Here is a 21,417-nt window from a genome sequence, read left to right on the forward strand (position 1 = left end):
ATATTTCTTATAAACCCATTTTAGCAAAACTATGTAATTTTTTTAAACTAGACAAATAATGGTTTTTTTACTACTTACTTATTTGCTTAATAAAATTATATAAATAAATCTCTGTAAATATTCTCGTTCAAATATGATAGCAGGTTAAATGTTTAATTTGAACGAATTATACTTTCTCAGATAAATGCTGGGTGCCATGTGGGTTGAGTGATCATTATTACATCGATGTCTAAGTCTGATTTACAAATTACTCCAGGAAACAGTTTTATTTTTTGCTCTTATTAATTTCCAGGATTTTGTTATTCCTCCTACTGATTAATTAAACTTTAAATCAATTGTTCCCCTTAAGTCATTTAAATGGTAACCATATGTGCACAAATGCATCGTTAAAATAATAGTTCATATAGATGTAAAAATACCATTCAAACTACAGAGATCCAAATGAATCCCCAACACAACAATGCTTTCTCGTGGTAAGCAGCAAAATCGTATAATCTAAGGACGTTTGGAAAGAATGTGTGTGTCATATTTGGCACGGTTTATTTCTTTAACCGTTCTGTAACGGTAAAAAGGACTAGACATTAAAATGGATGATGATACATTATAAAGGTTTACGCCGGTGTGTTCGACCTAGCCAAGTGACCAGTACAGCGCGGGGCTGCAGGAGTCTAGCTAGACCAGGACAGCTATGTCACGGTGATTATGTGCGGTTATTAAGTGATTAAGGCCCGTTACTGCCGAGAGCCTCCTGCTGGCGTCCGTGGCCGTAGTTCATCGTACAACAACGAAGAGTCACTAGTCACTCATCAAGTTGGAGGAGCAAAGCAATGCCAAGAGCATCTGTAATCTGCAGAGCAATGTCTTCTAAGTTTGTGTTTATCTCTTCATAATAAAACAGTTATAAGCTCATATTACGCAATGCTTAAATATGTTCTGTGTGTAACAACCGTACATTTTATTACTTTCGTAATTTTTGTGAATTTTGTTATGTATTATACAAATACACTAATCGGGTTTTTGAGATCCTGGGGTGCTAAATTATCCCTGTAAGAACAGAATAGTCCTTCTGTCTCGTTTTTAGTTATCCCCTACAAATAGGTTGTTGCGCCATCTTAGGCACGCATAAGCATCAATTTTATTTTACCAGCGCCCATGTTAAATAAATTTCAAATTATCTGTTAAAACATAATTTAAGCTAGCCTGACAAATCTTCTCCAATGCTTCATCATATTTATAGACGGAATGTTTCTTTCCCTGGTTCATTATCAATCAACTTGTAACAGATCAAATGTAATCTTTTTATATTTCCTGTTCTTTACGCCTATTTTCACTGCATTTAAATATCGTTCGTTAATGGACAGAATAATTAAGCATCATCGCCAGTACAACATACTTTGAGCTAAAAGGAAAATCTTGGCGAAACCGTTTAGCTAATTTCCCTCAGAAAAAATATTATTCAAAAGTCTGCAGCCAGCCACGGATAGGTAGAACTTATCGGAATAAATAACCAATAGCAAAGCAAGGACACATTAGCGTGTAGAACGTCTGGGAGACTTTGGCATCGAAAGATGACTCCCAATGTTTTCGGAAGATGAGGGTAGGGATAATTTCACCACTTTTCAAACATTAACCTTTATGTGGTTTAGTCGTTTCTGATTGCATTCATAGATCGACCAGTATGTAATTAATTTTTATTTTCAACCAAAACACCTATATAAGAATTGCCTCTTTTCCGCCATAATAATTAAACCATCCAGAGCTTTCCTTGCTCAGCCACGAATCTCTTCATTTACACCATACGAATGGACTCTTCAATAATGAACACTCGATTGTTTATGTTTTAAAAGACAAACAAGATCAGGTAAAGCTAGGGAGAGAGATTCATGGAGGCACCTATATTCTCTATTATAGCATCATTATACCGTACGCTTTATCATCTATAATAATACAGACAGATGAAGAAGAGCACTGGGAGATGGCCTGTTACAATTTCTTTGTATTTTCGATCAGTAAACAAGATAATAACCCCTGACCAGGCTAGATTGACCTATAGAAACTGGCCCATGCTCCTCATCACGGAAACTCTGAATGCCTCAACCAAGCTCATAGAGTAATGGTCGGTTGAACCACAATTTAGACTAAAAAAACTTATGACTGTGATTAGAATATTCATTGTCAATCAACGAAGATGGAAATTGACCAAATTCCCTTCCCGAAGGCGATGAATAATCTTATAGAGACACGTCTACCAATGAAGGTACGCTGATATTGCGGACGTGGCTTTCCTAAGCAGAATTTACTTTATGGCAATAACGTTAGTACTAGTAACTAACGCATAACATTAAATAAAATAAAGCTATAGTAAAATGTATCATATATTTGATTAGAAGGGTTGTAACCGATGGTGGAATTGTATCTAGTACGTAAGTGTGACGTCATCAAGCGAGTTGGATGAGGAAATCTTAGTGGCAATAAATTAAAAGTTAGCAAAGAAAAGACAAAACACTACTCTGTGACGCTGGAAGAAATTGAGATGGTCGGCCAACAAATGGATCCCTCTTATACGTATTTATTTGAACAACAATAATTTCCATTACCTTAGTCACACAATTAAGCTTCTCCTTATCGCATCTCAGCACATATTTTTGAACATAATTTTTTGTAGCTATGACTATTATATCTATATAGCTTTTGATTTTATTTCTGGTATCAGCTGGAAGGTGATATTAGGCATCCACGTCATATTTTCACACCAGTTAAATAGACTAGTTTCTCCAGCTTGAACCTCTCTCTCACTGTATTGACTAAGTACACGGCAGAAAGGTAGAAAGCCGAGTGCTGTACATGGGCGGGGCAGGCCCACAAACTGCCCACGGAATAGCATGGGGTCTGTCTACCGTCAAACATCTCGTACAGTAGTGATTTACGATGTGTGATTTCATCGTTTCACTTTTTACTGAGAATCCTCGCATGTAGTAAAGGCCATCTTTACCTTATAGACATAAATTCTAAAATTAATTTTTCTTAAGGTGATTAAATAGCAATTTGGAGATTTTCTGCTGATTAAAAAATGAAAACACAACCAAAAATACCATGCCATGTATATCATCCACATCTAGCTCGTGGAATGTCGGAACGAAATCATGCTGTGTACAGCAATAAGCTGAGTTCCTGGGATTAGATTAGATGAGGAAGGGGTCACGTTTAATAATGACAACCTAGTTGATAATAATACCATGAATAATATAAGTTAGAGCTTTATAACCGAATTTAATTACATATCGCTGTTTATATACTATAAGGGTTTCCTTTAAAACAATTAATTTAGATGTCACATTTAGGTAAAAGCTATAAAAAACCCACTTGTTAAAATTTTTATTCATACAATTAATTTTTGTATTCTTATAGCAAATGTATTGTACCATCATAATATAACAGCTATTTTCTATTTAAAATAGTGTACAGTAGATATTGTTGTAAATTTAAAAAACTTAAAAGACAGTAAAATTGTGAGAATTTGTTTATCCCTTTCTAAAATTCTACATATATTTTTTTAGAAATAATTTCTTAAATCATATAATTTTATTATATTGGTGAACAATTTAGAATGATATAGACTTTTTTTAATGCACTGGCAGATATCACGTTGTACTACTTAAAAAGCGCCAATATGGCCTAGATACATCAGATCCATCAAAGATCCAATCCAGATACATCAAAGAAGGGATGTTTGTGCAATTTGACAGATGGATAGTTTTATTATTAAAAATAAAATAAAAAATAACACTTAGTCCAAAAACTCCAACTATTACCTAAGGCAATAAAAACATTTGTCTTACTATATAGGAATCAGCTTGTCAATTGTCAGTGTAGAACACTTCTTCGAGTCACAATCCTATCAGTTTCGTATAAAGCTAATTAAATATAGTGAATCTGTCACAATCGTAAACCCATCACAGTTAAGTCATGCACCATGAGAGAGGATAAAATGATGGCTCTATACTATTTATATCTATTGAGTATTGCAGTACAATTAATTGATTCGACGTGAAAAAGGGCACAGTTTAATAAATTTGTCGCTTAACATGAGTGAATCTTAATAAAGTAGCTAAATTATCAATCTGGGAAAAGGTTTAAAGAGGGTACACGTTATTCTGCACGCAATTTGCGTTGAACATAAAAACTAATCATCTGAAATTCCTAAATGAACCGTTTAATTGCAACAGTCTCTTTCATTCCTGTGCCTAATCATTGTTGCCAAAAGCGTGGAAAACATCCGAGCACAAAGGTTTATAAATTTTCGCTTATAAATGAGTCCCTTTGCCGTAACACCTGAATACCCCTGAAGTGATTTTTAATTATGCACACCGGTGAACAAAGGCAGCTCTATAGAGTGATGGCCCTTACTGAAGTAACAGGCTTGCCGAGCAAATACTCACTGAACCTTTTAACTAAGGACATTCTTAAAAGATAAACATTGCCCCAAAATGTAGCGTTATATATTTAACTAACTACGAGAGAGCTTGAATTCACTTTGTTATTCATTTTAAAGAGATTCACTCATTAGCAGAAATGTATTTATTCCTAAAATTGTTTCTTTCTGTGGATTTGTTGCAACCGATTTCATTTAAAAAAAACAGGGTTCAAAACTTTATATGTATTATTTTATATTTTACTTTATAATTCCGAAGCGTTCTACATGAACATCTATGCACACAATGTTATATCGAACACAAGTTATGTCAACTGAACTGAGGCATATTACACAATAAAGACACGCAGAAAATTATTATATAAGTGATGGTTTGTTTACTGTGTTTAAGCGGGATTAAATAACAAACAACAGCATTTCTTAAATCTAAAGATACGCCTGATTTCAAGTAATATTGTGAATAATTTATAAACTATAGAAATAATAAGAAATTTAGTATAATGTAGTGTTGTTAAAACTAACATTCAGCGTAATTAACTTAATTTAATACCAATTTTGAAATTGAAGCTCTTATGAATAAACTAGTTGCACAAAATTATAATGAGCGAATAAATAATATAATAAACACAAATACCTTGTTAAGAACTTTGTTAAGAAGAAGTTTTATTGGCACTTTAAACAAGCTCTTGAGTGCTCCTTAATACAATTATAATCAAATAGTAAATCCAAGAAACTAATCTTGAAGTTTCTAATAACCTATTATAACATTGCTTTTGTTGTAATGTAAAGTTAACCAGAAAATAACGTAATAGATACTTTTACACGTTTTTTATTAACTAGGAATATTCATAATTTACGCTTTTAGGTTAATACTTTTATTAATAATACTAATAACTGAGTAATTTATGATTATTGGAATTTTGAGGCAATTATAAATCCACTGCTAAAAAAATATACAGTTCAACTATCCTTATGCGACGACATTCAAAAAACGATTAAACGAATAAGTTAATTACACGAAGTGGTTAGATGGTTGCTCTAATGCATTGTGTAAACTTTTTAACGCAAAATATCTTATAATAATAAACTTAATAAACCTATGTTTTCTAACCGGAACTTAATTCTTTTCAATTAATTATTAATTGGACGATCCGTGCCTAAACTCCTAACGGTACAGATCATACACTACTTAATTAATATATTTTTTATAAACTCATTGCCGTTTTGTGTTTAATTCGACCAGGTATATAATTCTGCTGATTCTAAAGTTATAATATGTCAAAAAGTGCAATCCAGTTTGTAACTAAGCTGACAATAACGTGAGCAGCTACGACAGCGCCACTGCGGCGTTAATTGCGCTTAAACAACCCTTCGCTGTTTTCCCGCTACTGTTCCAGTAATTAACCGATATTGCAAGTGTGAGAGCGACTCGACGGGGTGGTCGGGAGAGGGGTTGTGTACACCCGCCAATGTACTCCTTGATGAAGCCTGAAATTTCCAATATTTAGAGGTCCCAATAATGACCTTATATGAAAGCCTGATGATGCCTTAGTGAGATATCCTGGCCGGTTTTGCCTGTTCATTTTATATCATCCTTAAGTTAACAAAAACACCAATGACGTTGTTATCCAGAGATAATAATATTCATCTACATTCTTGGTTTCTCTTCGAGACTTTTTGGATTATATTCTGGATAATTTGCTTTATTGTTTTGGCTGAGTAAAGATACACATTGGGCGTAATAGTTGTAACAATTGGCTCACCTCTACAGACAGGACATTTTTTAACAACCTGAACTATGTTTTGGGAAGAATCATGCAATTGGAATCCCTAAATAGACATGGCAGACTTTCCTTCAACCAAAATTCTGAACCAAACAACAATATTTCCATCAGTAGTTGGGATTTTATAGTTTTATTCTTTATTGCTGTATTAAATAAGCCAGGTCGAAAAAGGCTCTACCTCGTAAATACACAATATAACATATTATGTATTTGGATATACATTTTTTATTAACCCATTAAGATATCTTTAATATTTTTAAGGTACTTTTAAGGAAGAGTAAAACACGTTTTTGGATTATTCCACGAGGAGTTGTAGGTACTTGAAACAGAATCTTTGGGTCATCATATCTTAAAGCCCCCCTCCCTCCCCCTCAAAAAAACTGTTGAATATAAAAATATGAAATTTTACAGTACACATATAAAAATTTATGGTAATTACTTGTTTTATTTTTATTTATAAAAGAAATTCTTCTATAAAATTACTACATTAAAAAAACGTATTTTGCAACGAAAATATTATTTCCTTAATTCATAATTCATTAGGAAACATAACACTTTATTAAATATACCCACTGTAATTTTGCTTTCTTGTTGTCTTTAGGAAAGGTACCTTAAAGAGCTATGACTAAAAAACCGGTTGTACCACCTACCCAACCCGACAGTACGATAAGGATGTCTTTGCATTTCTGGTGAGGAGGTATTTGTGTAAGAACGGCTGGTAGCGACGTGGCCATTGTTCGTTGGTAATTTCTGATGTACACTAATCCCATCTTTTCTATTGTCTTCAGATGGTGACAACCAGTTGTTAATTGAATTTCCTATCCAATGACACAAATTATTACTTTGATGAAGGACTTTTCAGGATTTGATGGACATCCTACAATGTACTTGTATACAAATAGAATTCGGTGAGTCTACTCACCGCTTACTTTCTTTCACCATCTATTATCAGTCAAATTCTCCCACATTCAAAAACAAATACAGCATTATATCTAATTGACAGTATTTCAATTGTTAAATTAGTTTTTAAATTGTCTGAAAGTTCACAATCTACATATGACCACGAGGTGATAGCAGGTGAATTGTCTCTCAGCTGCCTTGTATCCCTCAAGGTCCCCATCATTACGCAAATATGCGGCGGCAGTGATCTCCTGTGAGCTACTGAAGCAATAAAAGTATACAACACCGATCTCGAGAACAATGGAAATAGTCCAAGTGTGCGCAGCCAAGTGGTCATGCTCCACAAGCTTCAACTATCCTTGCCCGCTTGCTTACGAGATACCTCACGTGCCTTCTTTACTTAGAAATAGCTATCGCTCAGCATTGATTTAAAATTTGTTGTAAAATAATATTTTTACAATAACATCATATGTTGCTAAATATATGGTATTTATTCAACGAATAGTATTATGTACACATGTGACTCACATTTAACTTGTCATAATCCTGATTAATATACTTCCATAATGGAGGTAGCCAACAGATCTTACTGAAGAACATTTATTTATAAAAGTAAATACTATAGTTGACTGTGTCTTGAAGTCTTACATGAAGCTTCCTTTGTATATAAGCAATCCTGTGTTCGATGAAAGTGCATCTAACTCCTTGTGATTTGGCTGAACGTTAGCGAATATATATTAACATTGGTTTTATGGTAACCATGATGACAAAGAAAAAATACCAGAGTAGACAAATGAGTACAATCCTATGGATTTTAACATGCGACATTTTTATTAATAGAATAAAGAAATAGAGTAGAAAATCAATGTTAAAACTTTGATTTCGTTTCGGTGCACTCTTTTGATGTAGTATACTACCTAGCTCACCATAAATTGTATTATTTAAACACTGCTATAAATCCTAATTTAACTAACAATAAAGGGAATGCATTGTTTGGCAAGATATATTGAAAAAGATTACATCTGAAGACTAAATGTAGCATGAATTAAACCTTATTTCTTAACAAAAATTAGCGTTATGATGGTGCATGTTCAACCAGACAATTTGGCTGAGCATCATTGAAGTCTATGAGTCAGTAGACTGACTCAATTTTACTTTGTTAATCGGGGCAATTTTACTTTCTGCATTATTGTATGCCTAACTGTAGGTCCGCAGCATATCTAGGCACTAAAACCACCGGAATCTGTTCGTTTTCAAGAACCGACGTTGGTTTGTTGCTTATAATAAGAATGATATCCATAATACAACAAGGTTTATGTTAGATTATCATGTATAATATGCCAAAAACGATTACATTGTTAAAATTTGCATTCAGAATTATAACGTTTTCTGAACGACTCTCAGATAGAGGCTAATATACGCATATTCGCCTAATTTGACTTTAGTAATTTAAGCTAACTATGAGCTGCCTACGTACTTGTTTAAAATTTGAACCTTTAAAGAACGTGAGTCCCCTTTTAAAATGTTTCATTCAATTGGAAATATTAGTGGTTATAAAAAAATTTTGGTAAAATACATACAAGAATAATTAGTGACGACAAAGAGATTTACGCCATAAATGGCGCTCTTTGAATCAAAACTGAAACAATTGGTTTCAGCATTGTCCAGCTAGGCCAGTAATGTATTCATGGAAAGTACGTCTCCACAAAACACAGGAATGTGCAAAGCCTAGATTTTCCAATTATGATCAAAAGCTCTCAGCCACATTGTTTAGCATTTGTCAACAAATACTGAGTATTTTATTGACACTTGAATATCCAATGAATTCATTGAACAAGCTGGTTGAATTGGTCGCCACTAATTCATAGTTACTGTACACTTCATTCCAGTTCTCTCTTCTTGTAACATGCAAATCTAAGCGGCCCACATTATGGCAAATTATATTAAGTACATTTTATTTTAAAGCTGTAATCGCTAACTATCAAAGTTATACATTATTTGACTTGTTGATAAAAATTGTATTTTAATAAAAATGCGAAATAAACCAAGTATAAGCTACAGAATACTCAATTATTTAATACATAATTTAACTACTTGGACTATAGAAAAGGCAATATTTATTACAATGAGTTTATAATGCCAAAATCACAGATGGTTTATTGCTGAACGTAGTTCACTTTTGATAAAGATATCTCTAATTAGATAATATTTCCTCAACGTTCTCGTACAACGATTAAGCCTTATTCAGTTCCTAATATAGTATGAAAATAACTAAGGTTCAATATTCACAGATAAATATAATTTCTTCTAAGGTGGGGTCTTGATTAGCCACATATTTTCTGAAAATAGAGATATCTAAATAAAGAAATCAAGTAAATATGATTAGGTTATGATGTAAGTTACATCAGAATTAAGACCTTGTGACAATCTTTAAAGCGTTATCAACGACCATCTGTAATACTAATCTACACTAGAACACTTGGTATTTATAAGCTTAGGTAAGAACAAAAGTATATGAAATAAATTATTTAAACTGCTTAGTTTTTAAGTCTCCTAAAAACTGATATACAGAAAACACCCAAATTAAAATTCCTTAATTCACAACAAAGCCTTGAAAATCAGTTGTGTTTCTTTTCCATTCAAGAGAGGATGTAAAGCTACCAACTATATAAAGTACCAACAGTGCAATCATAAGAGCATTTCCCTTCTTTAACTAACAGTATTGAGCTTATACGTCTCTTCATTGGCATATTACACCTGTTCCTAGAATTTTGAACTAAAATCTTTCAAATAATTTACAAAAAATATTATCTTATTTAAAAGCCTTGTGTAAACTCCTGGCCTAGCCAAGATCCAACGTTTACTGTATAAGCAAATATCAAGTTTTTCTTAAAATCGACTGAGGAATACTTTCTAATAGAGAAATCGATTGTCAGCAGCACTGTCTTTGGTGGAGGTCGATATGGGAGGGTATAAAAAGAGTTAAAACATATGAAACGCTCATTCTTTCTTATATAATACATTTCCTAGCTTGATACGGTTAAAATTGAGTGTTAGACCATAAATATTATTGATATAACTATCAGACAGCTCGATAAAAAATATCACCACTTTAAGTATGTGTATAATGTTAGTTGATGCCGATTTACATTTATTTACGTGTATAAAAATAACCCCTTGGTTATAAGTGTGTCAAGCTTAGAAAAAATATGAGCTGAGAAAAAATTACGATTTTATATTTTAACCCTTTTGATACTCTCAAAGTTTCATCTCCACCAAAACTATCACGTGTTACAATCGATTTATTTCTTTAGAAAAGTTCCCCTATCGACAAAGCCCAAGCTGTCTGTTTATAGTATGCGAATGGGCTCTCAGTTGTCAGACTATGCATATCCAATATATATATAACAATACTTGGGACAGCAGAGCCAGGGGTCAGGAGTCTATGGCGCGGCCGAGTTTGAGGTAGCGCAGGTTAAAATGCTGCTTGTGACTGTTGCACTTTTCATCAGTACTGTCGACCTCGTCTTCACCGACTCTCCCCTTTGTTCTGTTTGCTCGCACAGGGCAGTGGTCTTTGAGGACCTACATAAAGCTAAAAAGGGGATAGCCCCCTTAATGTTATTCCTAACAATCTATGGTGCACAATATTTTGTTATTCGGATTTTATACACAGGCGGGCGTGTTACATGTTACGTGTTGATAATGTATTGAATACCAACAATTTAGGCTACATTATACAGATTTTGGATTGCCAGATAACTAAAAATGTATTAGTTCACATAGTTATCGTGGTTTATATGGCGTTGATGAATACAGTTGCACTTACAGTTACAGTCTAACTGTAAACCGATAATAATAAAAACAATGGCTCGATATTAGTATAAATGAAACCGTTTTTGCAACGACGGAACAATGAGGAAAGTGGCGGTTATCTCTTTGGAATATTACACATGTGTGGAACTGGTGCGAGAATAATAGAGGAAAGATAAACCACAAACTCAACTTATTCAGGATGTTTGTACAACTAATGGTTCAACTTTGGTGAAGCAAACTCTCAGCGCCTATATCCCTGTTATCTCTCTCCACTGGAAACGTGTTGTAACACTGACAGAACTTACCTGGTTACAGTGTGCAGTGTTCGGTACTTACATTTATTACAAATCATTTTAGATCTTCAAAGAAATAATGCCAGAGGAAATACTTTAATGTATACATATAATTTGTGCATATAATTCTGCAAATCTCACAAGATTTGTACAGAATTCTCCTGTGACTGATAACGTATAACTTCTACTTTTTTTACTTGATGCATAATATTACGTTTTGCTTATATAACAATAAGATTACTAGTACATATAGATTTATTTACGGTATAATATATAATATAACAATTAGGTATTTTAAAGCGAATATTGTTTAGGTAACCGTAATTTGATTCGATTAAAATGATACTACAATTCCCAATGATTAATCCACAGACACTTTCCATAACAAATACTTGGCCCAATACCTTCCTATTTAGCTACCGCCAATATAAAGTGTCTAGTGATATTTCATCTGGTAAGGAGTGTAAACAGACGCACATTTAATCTTTTAGCACTAACACCAGATAAAATGTCCGATTCATCTAGTAGAACTAGGAATTAGTTCAGTTATATTGGCATTAGACTCAAGGAGATTTAAGCCTCTGAATTCTAAGATTTCAGGCTTCTAAACACCTTTGATATCTGCAATCTTCTAGTGTTGGAAAATGAAAGCATTTAAAATTTTACTGCATTTTGGAAGATACGGTTTTTGGAAGTTTCTTGGCTGTATTAGCCTCCCCTCTTTTGAACGTTCCTAAAAATAGAAGTTGACTCTAAAAGCTACCCACTTGTTTGAGTTCCCGATCTCCGACAGATCTTGGTCAAAGGGATTTCTTGGCCTCTAGAAGATTCCACCTTCTAGAACCCAATAGCACCTAGTACTCTTTGGGATATTTTGGTCACTGGAAGCTAGAAAAGGAATGAACAACTTTATATATATATATAACTTTATATATATATATATATATATATATATATATATATATATATAGAAAGGGTGATTCACGAAGATATGCAGAAACTGTGGGAGCTCATTCTGCACGTAAAGAAATGAAAGAGTTTATTTAAACGTGGGTCCTTACTCGGAAGTGCTTTTAAGTAGTACAAAGTTACGTGGTAGGAGCAATTTACTATTTTGCCCTTTCATGATTTTTAGCTTTGATTTCTCCCATTTTGGCTTTATAATAGGCTTGTAAATGGTAATCCCTAAATATTAAATCAAGAAATATGTTATTGACAGTAAAACACAGATTGGACAAAACGTCTTGAATAAATAATCCGAATACGGAATATTAATAAATAGACGACATTCGTTCATGGAATATTGCATTTAATTAACTGCTGTGGGCACACATTAAAACTCCTTTAGATGGCAAAGCGAGCAGCTGTTATGAATAGAAGCTGTCAAGGCCAGGGCCATTGATCACTCTGTTGACTAATAATTAAGTAATCAGTCAGCCGTGGAGTCAGTTGGGCAAACTTCTTGTGGTATAAACTCTCAATTTATTAACAATAACAAGTATACATTAATCCGCATCCGTGCATCTATTTTTTCAAGGTTGTATAAATTGAATTTCAGTTATGAAAAAAAAAACATTCGTTTTTAGATTTATTCATTAGAGCCTAAATGGTCATTATACTAAACTCAATGATGTGGTCAATAAAAACATTAGGTAATAATAATAATAATAATGTTTTATTGCGTGAACATATTACATGTTATGCAATCGTCAGATAACTGAATTAAGCTAAAATTTTTCATTCATACTTGCATCAAAATCCCTTTCTAACATACAGTTTTGACATTCACTCTCTCCCAGTCATTCGAATTGTTCCACCCTTTCCCCAGTCAGTAAGCCAATTGTTATGTCTCCCAGTTGTGTGCCATGAACTCGTCCGTACTGTAAAATGCGTAAGTGGTCAAGTGTTGTTTTTAGACGAGTCTTAAATGCCTTCAGCATTGGGGCACTTTTAATCGAGCTTGGCAATTTGTTGACCAATCGAACTCCTGCCTGAGAAGGCAGTCGTTCATGAGCTACCGTTCTTTGGGATTATTCCGACCACACCCAGACATGAATCGTTATTTGACATTTTGCTTCTACTGATTACTAGATTAGCGTAGAACAATAATTCGCCAATATAAAACAGGAATTGTCTAATCGCAAACCCCTCCCCATCTTCAGACAGAGGTCAAAGTCGAGCGGTCTAGTAGATAACGTGATTGCAGAGTCTCGCCGCCCGTTCAGCTGGTGCGTCGCTTTGTTTTACCGGTACTTCGGTATTTTACCCCTACATTTCTCCAAACACAAAAATTCAACAAAAACAAACATTACCAAACAAAAATTAAACTCTTTATTGAAAAAAAAACAAAACTTGTTTTTATTCTTGATCACACTCCGCCACCCAAAATGCGAGTGCCTCCGGCCTGATGCCCCGCGCTGATGTCAACGAAACATCCCTCGAGATAGTACCTATCAGTAAAATATCAAACTCTAGAGGGGCTGATCAGAAATATAAATTGAATTGTAATGGAAAGGCAATTATGTACCGTGCAAAAAACTTAAATGATCATGTGATGCCGCGCGGCCTGCCGTAATCGGGATTTTCGTGAAAGATAAGATAACAGCGACATTAACAATTAATAATCGTTGTAAGTTTGTAATTTTGTAATTAAAGAGTTGTTTTTTCGTTCTATCATGTTTATTTCTATACATTTATATTTTTGTGTTCTTCATACTGGTGTGGTCGGTATAATCCCAAAGTACCAAACATTATTTTGTGCATTTCCATAATGATAACTATTAGAATTTACGGTATTAATCGTAGTTTACAATTAGTATTTGACAAGTTTAAGTAATTTTAATTTATAATTTATTTTGCAAAGAACTAATTTGAACACTAATCTACACATACTTTATCAGAAAGTCTTGGATATGTACCATACACGGTTGGCTTTATTGATAACTTTAATACGAATTAAAAGACTGATATATTTTATATATAATAAATAAATGTAATTTTCTTGATAAAATCTCTTTATTTTGTAACCCAAAAACTTAACCATTGTAAAACAATTTTTCAATGTATAAATGTTGGAATATTATATGTATTGCTTATTTTATGTAGGAATAAATATAACGTGAGCTAATAATATATCTTCCGTCCTTGCTACAAATGCCTCTTTGCTCTCTTAAGAGTGTTTGGTCACACGAAAACTTAAAATATATTTATTATGAACAAATATACTTAACATCGTTCTAAAAACAAATATAGGTAGTGGACGAAGAAATACATTTTTGTACACACTTACGTACAAAAATTATAAAGCGTTTCGAATTTATTTACATACATTTTCTCAAAACCATACACAAGAAAATTACATATTTCATTAAATGTTTAACAATTCTTAACAAAAAGGTCATACTGAACGAAACGGTCTCTTTTAAAACGCAAGCCAGAATTATGTGAATAACAAATGTCAAGATTGTTAGTTATGAATGCCAGATCAGTACAACTGTCCACGCAAGCTCAATATGATGTCGAATACTCATTACCTAGTGTACACTAATGCACCACAACGTCCAGCTAACAACACTATATACACAATTCTGTGAATAACAAATGTCAAGATTGTTAGTTATGAATGCCAGATCAGTACAACTGTCCACGCAAGCTCAATATGATGTCGAATACTCACTCCCTAGTGTACACTAATGCACCACAACGTCCAGCTAACAACACTATATACACAATTCTGTGAATAACAAATGTCAAGATTGTTAGTTATGAATGCCAGATCAGTACAACTGTCCACGCAAGCTCAATATGATGTCGAATACTCACTCCCTAGTGTACACTAATGCACCACAACGTCCAGCTAACAACACTATATACACAATTCTGTGAATAACAAATGTCAAGATTGTTAGTTATGAATGCCAGATCAGTACAACTGTCCACGCAAGCTCAATATGATGTCGAATACTCACTCCCTAGTGTACACTAATGCACCACAACGTCCAGCTAACAACACTATATACACAATTCTGTGAATAACAAATGTCAAGATTGTTAGTTATGAATGCCAGATCAGTACAACTGTCCACGCAAGCTCAATATGATGTCGAATACTCACTCCCTAGTGTACACTAATGCACCACAACGTCCAGCTAACAACACTATATACACAATTCTGTGAATAACAAATGTCAAGATTGTTAGTTATGAATGCCAGATCAGTACAACTGTCCACGCAAGCTCAATATGATGTCGAATACTCACTCCCTAGTGTACACTAATGCACCACAACGTCCAGCTAACAACACTATATACACAATTCTGTGAATAACAAATGTCAAGATTGTTAGTTATGAATGCCAGATCAGTACAACTGTCCACGCAAGCTCAATATGATGTCGAATACTCATTACCTAGTGTACACTAATGCACCACAACGTCCAGCTAACAACACTATATACACAATTGATTGTTTTGTATAAAAAAATATATAAATAAAACAGTACGATATACATGTGTTTTTTATTGTTTATTATCTCAAAAGGTGCACTGGAGTATTCTTGCAGATTGTGGATGCGAATACTATAAGCTTGATCATCTTGTGAGGAAAGAGGCGCTGGACCGTAAAGCTGCTAAGTCTCTGTCAAAAGTCCCAGGTTATCTTAAGACAACAGATATATGGTTTATATTTGGTGAATGATGATGGTTTTACTCACTAATGTCAAAATATATCAAGATTTTAATTGTATCCAACAAAATTTCGACACGTTGTGGAAAGGAAGATTTAGAATTTAGTCATAACGTCATGTAAATACTTAATAATATGACAAAAAATCTAGACGAACATCTACTATAATTAATTTAATTATTTTTTCATTTTTACTATATACGTTATATTGTGTATACGCTTGTCGTATTAGCTTCCACATCGTTATATTTTGGCCTTCGAAACTCACGTTATATCCAACGTTATATTATCCTATGATTGTAACGATATCGAGAATCGTTATCAGACGGTGGGCGCGGCGCGGCGCGACGACTTTATGAAAGCTAACTTATACCTAGTTGTATGTACAAAAACCTATTTGTATAGAAAAATCAGTTCAAAATACTGTTGGTTTTCTTAAGCTCGCGTCTTTAGATAAGATGTGACTTACGCCTTTGGATTTGAAACGTATCCGCTATCCTGGCAAGTCGCTTTGGTTTTGAGTAACTGACATGTGTTTGTCATAAGTACCTTTAAATCTTTCATGTAGATATATTTCTTATGAAATACATTGTTACCATGGTATAAATTGATAAATCGCCTTCTTTTAGTTACCACATAATTTTTTATATAGCTAATTCAAGGGCGCTTTGATTATTTACGTACAATTCTTTACCTTACACGCTGCATCAATAAATATTATTTGTATACATGAATAGGATTAATAGATAACATTTGTTTGTATACAGTTTATATACCTAATTCAAATTTAGGCGCTTTGATCATTTATGTACAATTTTGGATAAACTTTCACAAAATCTTATAGTTAACTAGGATATTATTCACTATAAAAATATGTATAGTCCAATTATAGATTACGATCACGATAATGATTCAGAAGTATGGCGAAAACTTTGTGAATCGAACCTCTCTCTCCCTCCCCCTCTAACCAATCTCATTATTATCAACGTTTGTCACAATAGACATCAGGGTGTGAGAGATTTAGCAGTTGATAAATATACTGTGGGCCATCCTTCTTTAATTAAGTTCAGTGAAACATATCCCAGCCGAAAGTGGAGGCAGATCAATTATCAGGTGGGGAAGGAGCTGGCGTCACTAACAAACAGCGAACTCTCTCCGCTATCACGCCCCTTCTCACGCGAAAGTAATCATACATTGGATGTGCATGGGAACCCATGGGACGACATGATGGGTAGCTGTTGATAGTCCAGAGTGTAACAAGACGCGCAGTGCACACAATAGTTGAATCTCTGGAAGGCAAAATACATACACCAAAATTGTTACTATAGGAGTTTCGTAAGTAAGTAACTTAAAGTTTGCAGTTAAAACTTTATAAATTGCAATGTAAGGTTACTAAAGAAATGTCTTTTGTGGAAATTTGTCAAATACTTAAAGTTAACTGCTGTTATTGTATGAATTATTGACGTAATCTGTAATATATAAAAAGGCACACAAATCCATAAAACATGTTCCTTTAAAACATTTAATTACATACTTTTTTAATTATCTTTTAACAAACAAAACAGACTACTATTAAAGAAGTAAGTGTCTCTACACCACGTGTCGCGTACCAGACTTCGCTGTGCCTGCATGTACAATTTCAAATATATAGTTATTATGTTTTACTATGTCAAATGTTAAAATTTCGTATATTTGTATTCAATTTTGTTTATAAATATACTTTACGAGTTTTTCGTTGCCATTATGGTAATCCATAACGCTAATAGGTACACTACTGCTCAGCCAAATTCCATGGAGTAATGCACAATCATCAGTTCTCACTTTGCCTATATAGAAATGTAATTTAAAGTCTTTGTGCCTTTTTATGATGTGTTTCTGAACGTATATAAAATTTTATATTTTTTGTCATGCCACTTTGTGTGGCAGAATGCAGGTAATCCTCTTGTTTCCTTCACCACAATGACGTATTTTAGTAAGTAGGGAACATAACGATGAGGAAATTGGACTGAGAGTGAATCTACAAATCGGGAATGTTTTGGTAATGGACCTTTATTGACGTACATCATATTTATTCGTAAACAATAAACTAAATTGTTGTTTGGAATTTGGAAAGTTTGGCCTCGTAACCCTTTGTTGATTGCGACGTAAAAGTCATGCCTTAATAACTGCTTTAAATTTGAATGATTTACAGACACTTCACGAAATTAGAGAACTGACGGCGGCCATAAAATTTCTTGCAAGACTTTATTTCACCGTCTACCGCCTGGGGCGCACCAACTTTGGTTTAAACGCCAGCAAAGAGTGAACAACTGTGTATTTTTTCAATGTTAGTGTTACTTAAGTAATGTACGTCTTTATATTTGAAAGAATAATGTTTTATTTTAATTTTTACGTCCATTGCATTACAAGTTGGCGGCAAAACTTCAACATTTTTAATGCTTCAATTAGAAAAATCTAACCCCGCCAATCAATGTAATGACTAAAACCTATGCTGTGCCAACAGTGACTCTTCACCTTCTCGTAGGGGCTCACCTCCCTGGTGGGGTGGAGGGCTAGATGCCTCGTAAGGGGTCAGCAAGCACTTTAATAAGCGTATATCAGATCAAGTTCTTATTTTTTAAATGTTGTTGAGCCGAAAATGATAACATTAAACGAAGGTTCGGTTAACCCACAACAATATTACTACTATTTGATGTTTGTTAACACTTCAAACGAAACAGTGTATACCACAGAAAATCTAAAACACAGATCACAGCACTCACAGGTTAAGGCGAGACCTAACAAACTGTCATTGGACATAGAGGATCAATAGTAAATTCTTTTAACTGGTCCTAGTTATGAACCCTAGTAAGATGTTTCGATTTGGATTAATCTATGAATCGTACACTTTTATACCAGAGGTATATTAAGAAGGGGCACAAAAGGAGAATTTACGTTTGTGGGTCTTAAAAGTACTTGAGTCGGCTCTTTAAAGTAATGAGTTAACATGCTTTTCAGAATCAATTTGTGTCATATTAGCTTTTTTTGTCGTTAACTAAAGTTTTATTTTCGTGTTTTGATGAATTACTTGTATGAAATTATGCACAGTACATTCAGTTTAAAAATAATAAAACCTTAAACTGTTACCAATGTGTACTGGGTTGTCCTAATGAAATGATTGAACTATTATTGAACTTACATTAAAGATTATCCACGGCGTATCCTCTCACACCTCTGACAAGATAAACAGTTGGTGATAATTAAACAATGTCCTGCAGTCGGCGATGAAGACTGCTTGATGCTAGAAATCTTCCACTCAAACTTCATAAGCTATACAATAAGCGGTAGGTGAAATGTATGTTAAATCAACAATCATATCCTTAATAATACTGACAGTATGATTTTGATATAGTACATAATATTGAGAACGTGTGGTTTCCAATCAGCTAACGGCAGTGTGAGTGTAAGTGCCGGAGAGTAGGCACGAGTCGTGGAAGTGTAAACATGCAGCCAGTAGAAACTGAAAGTGTAGTTAGTGACCAGTCAAGAACGTGTGGTCCCCAATCAGCTAACGGCAGTGTGAGTGTAAGTGCCGGAGAGTAGGCACGAGTCGTGTAAGTGTAAACATGCAGCCAGTAGAAACTGAAAGTGTAGTTAGTGACCAGTCAAGAACGTGTGGTCCCCAATCAGCTAACGGCAGTGTGAGTGTAAGTGCCGGAGAGTAGGCACGAATCGCAAGTCGTGGAAGTGTAAACATGTAGCCAGTAGAAGCAGAAAGTGTAGTTAGTGCCCAGTCAGGAACGTGTGGTCTCCAATCAGCTAACGGCAGTGTGAGTGTAAGTGCCGGAGAGTAGGCACGAGTCGTGGAAGTGTAAACATGTAGCCAGTAGAAGCTGAAAGTGTAGTTAGTGACCAGTCAAGAACGTGTGGTCCTCAATCAGCTAACGGCAGTGTGAGTGTAAGTGCCGGAGAGTAGGCACGAGTCGCAAGTCGTGGAAGTGTAAACATGTAGCCAGTAGAAGCTGAAAGTGTAGTTAGTGCCCAGTCAGGAACGTGTGGTCTCCAATCAGCTAACGGCAGTGTGAGTGTAAGTGCCGGAGAGTAGACACGAGTCATAAGTCGTGGAAGTGTAAACATGCAGCCAGTAGAAGCTGAAAGTGTAGTGAGTGACCGGTCAACCCGAACGATCACATGGTCTAAAAGCTGCATTCCTCCGATGCGTTGCTCTGAAGTGATTCTCCACACGTCTCCAGAAACGTCCGGTCATCACGCGACATCCGGCTATGTCAGGTGGAAGAGTTTCTACAACACCTGTTCCCGGCAACTGAACAGCAGATGTCTCTCTACGGTATGCCGGCTGATCGTGGACTAACACAACTCCGGTCAATTATAAAACTCCTCGGGTAACTTTGAAACCACTGGTGCATCTAACAAATCGAAAAACGAAAACGATTCGGTAATTAACTGACCCGCGGCGAACATAACCTCACTTACAATCCACTAATAGTGCGATTGTTGCCAGACTGGTCATCCTGTCTGGTCGGTAGTTACAGAGTCTGCCGCGGCGAGCGCTCCGTTCTACAGGTGAGTTCAAGTCTCTCCTCTTCTCAGTCGGGCTTGGCGCGGCTTTAGTGAGCGTCGTTTGCTCTGTGTGTCGTTGTCCGGTGTGTGTTCAGTTGGTGTGCGTTCTTCACTGTTGCTCTTTGGATTATCGCTTTCTTTTGTGGTATGTACTTGCTTCTTTTGAATTAAGGCATGTCAGTAATTCCAAATACCTGGATTAAAATTAGTGTCATGTTGTAAAAGTAGTATTAATAATAATTCATAAAACATTAAATGAAGAAGAATATATTTAGCGCTTAGTAATAGTATCTATAACAAATTTACTAGTTTTTACTGTATGAGTTTTCATTACATCCAAATAGCAGGTACACACTTTCCAAAATCTACCCTAGCATATGTGAGAAACTGTTGTTTTACGGTGGAATTATTCACAAAAGACCTGCTAATACAAAAAAATTAATAACAATGTCTTTGTTATCTTTCTGTAAATATTAAATCTGAATTTCTAATTATACAGTCTTAGATTTAATGCAACAACACCGGATAAATTACGCGTACAAATCTAATTATACTGAAACGCAACCTGAGTAGTGTTTAAACCACTCCCTTTTCAACACAACATTCATTTGCAATTCATAGATCCATCCATAATAATACTGCTAATGTGGTACAGTTCGGTGTAGTGTAACAGTACTGGTATCGGTTCTTGATGTATGGAGATCATTATAGTCTGTTGTATGTCTTACATCCTTATAACCAGCCGATTGGTGTAGTCAGATTAGGTTTAGTTAAACAATAAAGAGCGATAAGTCAAATGTATTAAGGTGTGTGCAATCTATTTGAGTTTTTTTGAAAAGAATTACCCATCTTGTGTACAATAAATGCTAACAATATGTAATAAAAATCTGTTAAAACATATACTGAATGTTTTATCTGTAAAATAAAATTTTCAAGTTAGATATATTG

At 34.5% G+C, this 21,417-nt stretch overlaps 1 protein-coding gene across 3 annotated transcripts in view; it reads left to right on the forward strand.

Annotated features, from left to right (window-relative positions):
- The window catches only part of LOC124354768 (band 4.1-like protein 4), a 368,162-nt gene that overhangs the window by 50,077 nt on the left and 296,668 nt on the right, over positions 1-21,417 (forward strand). The window contains exon 1 of one of the 3 annotated variants that reach the window (XM_046805456.1): positions 20,484-20,614. The exons of 1 other annotated variant lie outside the window; for it this stretch is intronic. The gene's annotated coding sequence lies outside the window, so the exon portion shown is untranslated. Of the gene's footprint in view, positions 1-20,483; positions 20,615-21,417 lie in introns of those variants that run through there. One more of the 3 variants, XM_046805454.1, reaches the window with a different exon arrangement.

The sequence above is a fragment of the Homalodisca vitripennis genome, chromosome 2 (genome assembly GCF_021130785.1).
Source record: "Homalodisca vitripennis isolate AUS2020 chromosome 2, UT_GWSS_2.1, whole genome shotgun sequence".
NCBI lineage: Eukaryota > Metazoa > Arthropoda > Insecta > Hemiptera > Cicadellidae > Homalodisca > Homalodisca vitripennis.